Below are 9983 nucleotides of genomic sequence, written 5' to 3' on the forward strand. Positions count from 1 at the left end.
GCCAGTTCCGCCGTTAAACACTGGGAATTCTTGAGCTGATTTGAAACGCCAGTTTGGGCCATCAAATCTCGGTCAAAGTATGGACTATTATATGTTGCTGGAAAGCCCAGGATGTATACTTTCTAACGCAATTGAGAGCGCGCCAATTGGGCTTCTGTAACTCCAGAAAATTAACTTCGGATGCAGGGAGGTCAGAATCCAATAGCATCTGCAGTCCTTTTTCAGCCTCTGAATCAGATTTTTGCTTAGGTCCCTCAATTTCAGGCAGAAAATACTTGAAATCATAGAAAAACACACAAACTCATAGTAAAATCCAGAAAAGTGAATTTTAAATAAAAACTAATAAAAATATAATAAAAACTAACTAAAACATACTAAAAACAATGCCAAAAAGCATATAAATTATCCGCTCATCACAACACCAAACTTAAATTGTTGCTTGTCCCCAAGAAACTGAAAATCAAATAGGATAAAAAGAAGAGAATATACAATGAATTCCAAAAACATCTATGAAGATCAGTATTAATTAGATGAGCGGGGCTTTTAGCTTTTTGCATCTGAACAGTTTTGGCATCTCACTTTATCCTTTGAAGTTCAGAATGATTGTCTTCTATAGGAACTCAGAATCTGGATAGTGTTATTGATTTTCCTAGTTAAGTATGATGATTCTTGAACACAGCTACTTTATGAGAGTTGGCCGTGGTCCAAAGCACTCTGTTTTCCAGTATTACCACCGGATACATCGATGCCACAAACACATAACTGGGTGAACCTTTTCAGATTGTGACTCAGCTTTGCTAGAGTCCCCAATTAGAAGTGTCCAGGGTTCTTAAGCACACTCTTTTTGCTTCGGATCACGACTTTAACCGCTCAGTCTCAAGTTTTCACTTGACACCTTCACGTCACAAGCACATGGTTAGGGACAGCTTGGTTTAGCCACTTAGGCCAGGATATTATTCCTGTGGGCCCTCCTATCCACTGATGCTCAAAGCCTTGGATCCTTTTTATTTTTACCCTTGCCTTTTGGTTTAAAGGGCTATTGGCTTTTTCTGCTTGCTCTTTCTTTTTTTCTCTCTTTTTTTTTCGCATATACTCTCTTTTTTTTTCTGCAAGCTTTTCACTGCTTTTTCTTGTTTCAAGAATCAATTTGATGGTTTTTTAGATCCTCAGTAACATTTCTCCTTTTCCATTATTCTTTCAAGAGCCAACAATTTTAACATTCATGAACAACAAATTCAAAAAACATATGCACTGTTCAAGCATACATTCAGAAAACAAAAGTATTGCCACTACATCAAAATAATTAATCTGTTATAAAATTCAAAATTCATGCATTTCTTTTTCTTTTTCAATTAAGAACATTTTTTATTTAAGAAAGGTGATGGATTCATAGGACATTCATAACTTTAAGGCATAGATACTAAGACGCTAATGATCATGTAATAAAGACACAAACATAAATAAACATAAAGCATAATTTTCGAAAAACAGGAAAAAAGAACAAGGAGATTAAAGAACGGGTCCACCTTAGTGATGGCGGCTTTTATTCCTCTTGAAGATCTTATGGAGTGCTTGAGCTCCTCAATGTCTCTTCCTTGCCTTTGTTGCTCCTCTCTCATGATTCTTTGATCTTCTCTAATTTCATGGAAGAGGATGGAATGTTCTTGGTGCTCCACCCTTAGTTGTCCCATACTGGAACTTAATTCTCCTAGGGAGGTATTGATTTGCTCCCAATAGTTTTGTTTAGGAAAATTCATCCCTTGAGGCATCTCAAGGATTTCATGATGAGGAATTTCCTCATGTCCATGAGTGGGATCTCTTGTTTGCTCCATCATCTTCTTAGTGATGGGCTTGTCCTCATCAATGAGGATGTCTCCCTCTATGTTAATTCCAACTGAATTACAGAGGTGACAAATGAGATGAGGGAAGGCTAACCTTGCCAAGGTAGAGGACTTGTCTGCCACCTTATAAAGTTCTTGGGATATAACCTCATGAACTTCTACTTCCTCTCCAATCATGATGCTATGAATCATGATAGCCCAGTCTATAGTAACTTCAGACCGGTTGCTAGTGGGAATGATTGAGCGTTGGATAAACTCCAACCATCCCCTAGCCACGGGCTTGAGGTCATGCCTTCTCAGTTGAACCGGCTTCCCTCTTGAATCTCTCTTCGATTGAGCGCCCTCTTCACAAATGTCTATGAGGACTTGGTCCAACCTTTGATCAAAGTTGACCCTTCTAGTATAGGGGTATTCATCTCCTTGCATCATGGGCAAGTTGAATGCCAACCTTACATTTTCCAGACTAAAATCTAAGCATTTCCCCCGAACCATTGTAAGCCAATTCTTTGGGTCCGGGTTCACACTTTGATCATGGTTCTTGGTGATCCATGCATTGGCATAGAACTCTTGAACCATTAAGATTCCGACTTGTTGAATGGGGTTGGTAAGAACTTCCCAACCTCTTCTTCGAATCTCATGTTGGATCTCTGGATATTCACTCTTTCTGAGTTTGAAAGGGACATCGGGGATCACCTTCTTCATGGCCACAACTTCATAGAAGTGGTCTTGATGCACCCTTGAGATGAATCTCTCCATCTCCCATGACTCGGAGGTGGAAGCTTTTGCCTTCTCTTTCGTCTTTCTAGAGGTTTCTCCGGCCTTAGGTACCATAAATGGTTATGGAAAAGCAAAAAGCAACGCTTTTACCATACCAAACTTAGAAGGTTTGCTCATCCTCGAGCAAAAGAAGAAAGAAAGGAGTAGAAGAGGAAGAAAATGGAGGAGATGGAGGGGGCTTTGTGGTTCGGCCAAGGGGGAGAAGTGGTGTTTAGGTTGTGTGAAAATGAAGGAGTGAAGAAGGGTTTATATAGGGGTGGAGAGAGAGGTAGGTTTCGGCCATTATGGGTGGATTTGGGAGGGAAAGTGGTTTGAATTTGGATGGTGGGGTAGGTGGGGTTTTATGAAGAATGGATGTGAGTGGTGAAGATAATGGTGGGATTTGATAGGTGAGGGGTTTTTGGGGAAGAGGTATTGAGGTGATTGGTGAATGGATGAAGAAGAGAGAGAGTGGTGGGGTAGGTGGGGATCCTGTGGGGTTTACAGATCCTGAGGTGTCAAGGATAGCTCATCCCTGTACCAAGTGGCGTGTAAAACGCCCTTTCTGCCAATCCTGGCGTTAAACGCCGGGCTGCTACCCTTTTCTGGTGTTTAACACCAGCTGCTTGCCCATTCCTAGCGTTAAACGCCAGTCTGGTGCCCCTTTTTGGCGTTAAACACCCAGAATGGTGCCAATCTGGGCGTTAAACGCCCATTTCCTGCCCTTACTGGCGTTTAAACGCCAGTAAGTTTTTCCTCCAGGGTGTGCTGTTTTTTTATTCTGTTTTTCATTCTTTTTTTGCTTTTTCAGTTGTTTTTGTGACTTCACATGATCATCAACCTATAGAAAACATAAAATAACAATGGAAAATAGATAAATATAACATTGGGTTGCCTCCCAACAAGCGCTTCTTTAATGTCAGTAGCTTGACAGTGGGCTCTCATGGAGCCTCACAGATGTTCAGAGCAATGTTGGAACCTCCCAACACCAAACTTAGAGTTTGAATGTGGGGGTTCAACACCAAACTTAGAATTTGGTTGTGGCCTCCCAACACCAAACTTAGAGTTTGACTGTGGGGGCTCTGTTTGACTCTAATTTGAGAGAAGCTCTTCATGCTTCCTCCCCATGGTTACAGAGGGATATCCTTGAGCCTTAAACACAAGGGATTCTTCATTCACTTGAATGATCATTTCTCCTCTGTCAACATCAATCACAGCCTTTGCTGTGGCTAGGAAGGATCTGCCAAGGATGATAGATTCATCCATGCACTTCCCAGTCTCTAGGACTATGAAATCAGCAGGGATGTAATGGTCTTTAATCTTTACCAGAACATCCTCTACAAGTCCATAAGCTTGTTTTCTTGAATTGTCTGTCATCTCTAGTGAGATTCTTGCAGCTTGTACCTCAAAGATCCCTAGCTTCTCCATTACAGAGAGAGGCATGAGGTTTATGCTTGACCCTAGGTCACACAGAGACTTCTCGAAGGTCATGGTGCCTAATGTACAAGGTATTGAGAACTTCCTAGGGTCCTGTCTCTTTTGAGGTAATCTCTGCCTAGTCAAGTCATCCAGTTCTTTGGTGAGCAAATGGGGTTCATCCTCCCTAGTCTCATTACCAAATAACTTGTCATTTAGCTTCATGATTGCTCCAAGGTACTTAGCAACTTGCTCTTCAGTGACATCTTCGTCCTCTTTGATGATTAGATTTTTGACAGTTTAGAATTTCACAAATGAATTCTTGTTGCAAGTATAGTTTCTAAACCAACAATAATCCTTTCATACAAAAGATTGTTTGTCACAAGTAACAAACCCCTAAAATTAATAACCGAAGTATTCAAACCTCGGGTCGTTCTCCCTAGGAATTACAATAAAGTGTCTTGTTATTGTTTAGAAATGTGTTTTGGGGTTTTGGATAAGAAGCATGAAAGTAAATGGCAATGAAAATAAACTAACAACTATAAAAGGCTCTTGGCAAGGTATGAAAATTAGAAGTCCTATCCTAGTTATCCTTCTCAATTGTGATGAGAATTGTTCATTGCTACCACTTAGTTAACCCTTACTAAATAAAGGAAAGTCAAGTGGATGAATTGACTTGAGCCACAAGTCCTAGCCAACTCCCAAGGAAAGACTAGCTTTAGTGCACTCCAAACCAATTAGCAATCTCTCCAATTACCAATCAACAAAGGAATTAGATAACTCAAGTATCACTAATTACTCTACCTAGGCCAAGAGGAACAAATTCTAACTAATAGCTATAAGAAATATTTCATCAAACACATAGAGTGCAATACAAGTAAACACATGAATTTGCAAGAATTAAAGAGAGATCTAACTACAAAGGCAAGAGGTCCACCATAGAAAACCAAATCAATCATGAAACAACAAAGAACTTACCAATTGCATTGAAGGAGAAATATAGATCTACAAAAGAGAATTCACAAACTACAAACAAAGGAATTACATTTGAAGAAGAATTCTACAACTACAATAGAGGAGAGGAACGAAAATTGGAAGAGAGAAGAAGAAGAAATAGATCTAGATCTAAGAACTAACCTAATCCTAATTCTAGAGAGAAGAGAGAGCTTCTCTCTCTAGAAACTAACTAAAAGCTCAACTAAAACTAATTGGTAACTAAAACATTCAATACTTGTGTTTCCCCTTCAGTCCTTGGGTTAAATAGCATTAGAAATGAGTTGGATTGGGCCCACAAGGCTTCTAAAATCGCTGGCCACGAGTTTCTCTTTAAAAATCACGTGTGGACATCGACGCGTACGCGTCCCTATACGTGTAGCACTATAGCAAATTTTATATCGTTGCGAAGCCCCGGATGTTAGCTTTCCAAAACAACTAGAACCGCATCATTTGGACATCTGTAGCTCATGTTATGGTCATTTAATTGCAAAGAGGTCGGGCTTGACAGCTTTCCGGTTTCTTCATTTCTTCATGAGTTCTCCAACTTTACATGCTTTTTCTTCATTCCCTTGATCCAATCTTTGCCTCCTAATCTGAAATCACTTAACGAACATGTTAAGGCATCTAATGGAATCAAAGGTAAATTAAATTTAGCTATTTTAAGATCTAAAAAGCATGTTTTCACTCTTAAGCACAATTAAAGGAGAATATAAAAAACTATACTATTTCATTGAATAAATGTGGGTAAAATGTGATAAAATCCCCAAAAATCAATACAAGATAAACCCTACAAATGGGGTTTATCAACCTCCCCACACTTAAACCAAGCATGTCCTCATGCTTAAACCAAGAGAAAGCGAAGGGCATCAACATTTATTCAATGGAAACTAACTAAATGCAATCTACCTACATGCAACTATCTAAATGAATGCAATTGCTTGGTCAAAATAAATCAATTTCCAAGAAGCATATATGCATAAGGGCTAAAGGACTAGCAAATCTAATCCACAATTGAATTGAGCTATTAAATATTTTTACAAACTTGCATGAAAGGAGATGATCATAGGTGGAGACATGTAATTGAGCATCAAACCCTCACCGGATGTGTTTGCACTCTATTCGCTCAAGTGTTTAGGGTTGATTCTCTCAATTCTCTCCTAATCATGCTTTCTAAGATTTGTTTTTCTTCTAACAATCAACAAATATTTCATGCATGCATACATATATCATGAGGTCTTTTCATAGGTTGTAATGGGGTTAGGGTCAATGTAGGATGCATATTTGGTTAAGTGAGTTTGGAATTTGAATCTTTGATAAGCTTAGACTTCCCACCTAACCTATGACATCCTATTCAATTAAGTTCTAACCTAACTACCCATTTTTCACTTTTTTCACATACTCACGCATTTTCTTTTCATTTCACAACACTTATGCATTGACCCTTATTGGGCTTACTTTGGGGCATTTTGTCGCCTTTTTATTATTTTTCTTCTTTTTCTTTCTTTTTCTATATTATTTCTTTTTCTTTTCCATATTGTTTTTTTTCTTTTTCTTTTCTTTTTCTTATTCTTTTTTATATATAAGAGCATCAATGCATAAGGTTTTACATTTGATCAATACATGAGTATGTACCCAATTCCCAATATTTTCAATAACAATACAAAACTTACCCTTTTATTCACCCAATGTCCCAAGGTTTCCACACTTGAATGATACTCACACACACTAGCCTAAGCCAATCAAAGATCCAAATTAAGGACATTTATTATTTTTCGCTTTAAGGCTTGTAATGTGCTAAATTAAGAACAAAGTGGGTTAAGCGTAGGCTCAAATTGGCTAACAATGGAAGATAAAAGGTAAGGCTATTTGGGTAAGTGAGCTAATGAAATGATGGCCTCAATCATATAAATGCATAAATACACAAAATAATGGACATAAAGAATTAAACAAATCAAAGATTACATTCATAGAAAGAGAATAATGCACACAAGAAGGAAAAAATAAGTGGTTATAAGATGTAACCACACCATTAGGCTCAAATCTCACTTGCTCGTGTTCTTAGCTCAAAAATTCATGTTCCACAATATATATATGTGATTTAAGCAAGTTTAATGAAAGTTTTCACTCAAATCAATTGAGGTGCCCTATAGATAGAAATCTTGAAAAATTTCATTATTTTGACTAAGCTTATTGTGTATATGTATGCAAAAATAGGAAAAATGCAAATAGGAAAAAATCCAAAAAAAAAAAACTAAAATGGAATGCAAAAGTGTTGGAATTAGGAATTTGTCACCCAAAATCGCCGACCGGTCGGACGACCTCCCCACACTTAAAAGTTTGCACCGTCCTCGGTGCATTGAAGGATGAGCAAGGGGGTACGACGAGTCTCCGGATTGCTGCGTGTTCTTTCTTCCGCTTCCATGTTTGCTTGTGGTGCATTGTTCATGGAAAAGAAAAATATAACACCATAAGATGAGAAGATATAAAAACAAGGGAGCATACATTGTTGGAATGAGGTACTAATCACTAGAAATGAGTGAGTGAATTAGTGTGACATTAATGACAAATAAGTGTGTGAATTCTAATTTGCGCGGTTTAGAACACACATTAGCATAAGAGTTATGTCACAAAAGAAGCATGCACTTTACTTATCCTAGTGTGCTTGAGATGCTTTAAGTAAACTTGTAAAGTAAAACAAGCATTAAGAAGAATGGAAGCATTCAAGCTAAAACATATGGATGCATATGATCATGAACACAATGCATTAAGGTAAATGCATAACATCATCTATCAAGAGGTTGCCTAATCGAGGAAAAGGATTCAAATCACATGATGGCTAGCTACTGATGGGATATTTTGGAGGAAAAATGAATTTCTCCCAGAACAACACCAATCTAACCGGCAAGTGCACCGGGTCGCATCAAGTAATAAAACTCACGGGAGTGAGGTCGATCCCACAGGGATTGAAGGATCAAGCAACTTTAGTGGGTGATTAGTTTAGTCAAGCTGACATTTAGTGAATTGTGTGAAATTGTAGCCAACAGAAAGTAAATTGCAAGAATTAAAAGTGCAGAAGCTAAATTTGACAGAAACTTAAATGGGCGGAAGCTTAAATGACAAGAAATGTAAATTGCAGTGAATGTAAAGGGGAGTGGGTGCTGGAAACTAAAGAAGGAAGTAATTTAAGCAACTGAAAATTAAATTGCAGGAAGAATAAAGGAGTTGGGTGCTGGGAATTAAAACTAAACAAGAGAATTCAAAGTGCAATCAAACAGAGAATTAAAAGATGCAGCATATTCAAATGGATTTGGAAAATCACTTGTAGAATCAAAATAGAAAGCAGCTTGGCTCAATTGCAAAATCTAAAAGAGAAATTGAAGATCTCAGGGGCTCAATGAGACTAGAAAACAAGTCTAGATCTCAAGTCCTTCCTTGATCCAACAGAGAAACAATTTGAAGAAGAAATAGAGATGAAAGCAATAAACAGAGTGTTGATTCAAATCCTTAATTCACTGAAATTTTGTAGAAGAAGAACAAAGAGAATTCTCAAGGTGAGAATGAAAACAGAATTCCTTCCAATCTCTACCCAAGATTCAAAACAGAAATGAAAACTAAAAGAGAGAGCTATCTACTCCTAATGCTCCCTAGTGGAGCCAGCCTCCTTAACAAATATGAAAATGATGCCTTATATAGGCTTTACAAAATGAAAATGAAATTCCAAACAAATTACAACTAAAAATGAAATTTTCTATTCTGTCTATCTCTCGTGCCTTTGAGTGATGATCATGGGCCCTTGCTCTTGAGGGAATTGGGTTGAGAGAGGCCTTGGTTGATTGCTCTTGGAGTTTGAGGAGGAACCGAATTGAACCGGGTTGAGTTTGCAAAAGTTGGACCAAAAGTTGGAGCTAAAGTTAGGGGTCTAACTTTGGCTCCAACTTTTCATAGCAGCCCACAAATCTTGCTGGTATGAACGTTGGTGCCAACGTTAGGGGTCTAACTTTGACCCTAACGTTGGCCTCCCTTATGCACATTTATGGGGCCAACTTTGTCCTCTTGTCATGTTGCCAATTTTATGCCCAATATAGACTATCATATATGGTTGGAAAGCTCTGAATGTCAGCATTCTAACCCACTTGGAATCACTTCAATTGGACATCTACAACTCAAGTTATGATCATTTGAAGAGGGCATGGTCGCTGGCTTTGGTGTGCAGCGTTTGAGGTAACGTTAGCCCTCAAACGTTGGCGAAAACGCCAGTTCTGGAGGCTCAAATGTATTGTCCACCCCATACTATTATACATTGTTGGAAAGCTCTGGATGTCTACTTTCCAATGCCGTTGGGAGCACATTATTTGGAGCTCTACAGCTCGAGTTATACTCCTTTGAAGGTGCAGAGGTCAGTTGGCCTCACTGCAGGTTGCACCATGTTCGTTTATGCACATTGCGGGGCAGTTTTCTCCCTCAATTTTAGTGTCCACCATGCAGTGCCATATATGCTTGGAAAGCTCTTGATTCCTACTTTCCAATGCTTCTTGAATCACCTCATTTGGAGCTCTGTAGCTCAAGTTATTCTTGTTGGAAGTATACCCCTTCAAGCTGTTGTGGTGTGTGGCGCCAACGTTAGCCTCCAAGTTAGGGGTCTAACGTTGGCGCAAACTTGAGTGGCCCTAGAGCAAAATTCTCATGCCAACGTTAGCCTCCAAGTTAGGGGGCTAACGTTGGCGCAAACTTGGGATGGCCCTGGGAAGAATTGTCCAATTCTCACGTTAGCCTCCAAGTTAGGGGTCTAACTTTGAGGCTAACTTTTCACCCAAAAACTTTTTGTCCTCTCTTCCTCCTTGTTTTGAGCCACGCTTTTCTTCCTTTGGGCCACGCTTTTCTTCCTTTGGGCCACGCTTTTCTTCCTTGATTTGGTCATGGGTCACGCTTTTAGAAGCGTGGCCTAAGCCTCCAAAGTGTGCTCCAATTTCAAAG

Source organism: Arachis stenosperma, chromosome 10 (assembly GCF_014773155.1).
Source record: "Arachis stenosperma cultivar V10309 chromosome 10, arast.V10309.gnm1.PFL2, whole genome shotgun sequence".
Taxonomy (NCBI): Eukaryota; Viridiplantae; Streptophyta; class Magnoliopsida; order Fabales; family Fabaceae; genus Arachis; species Arachis stenosperma.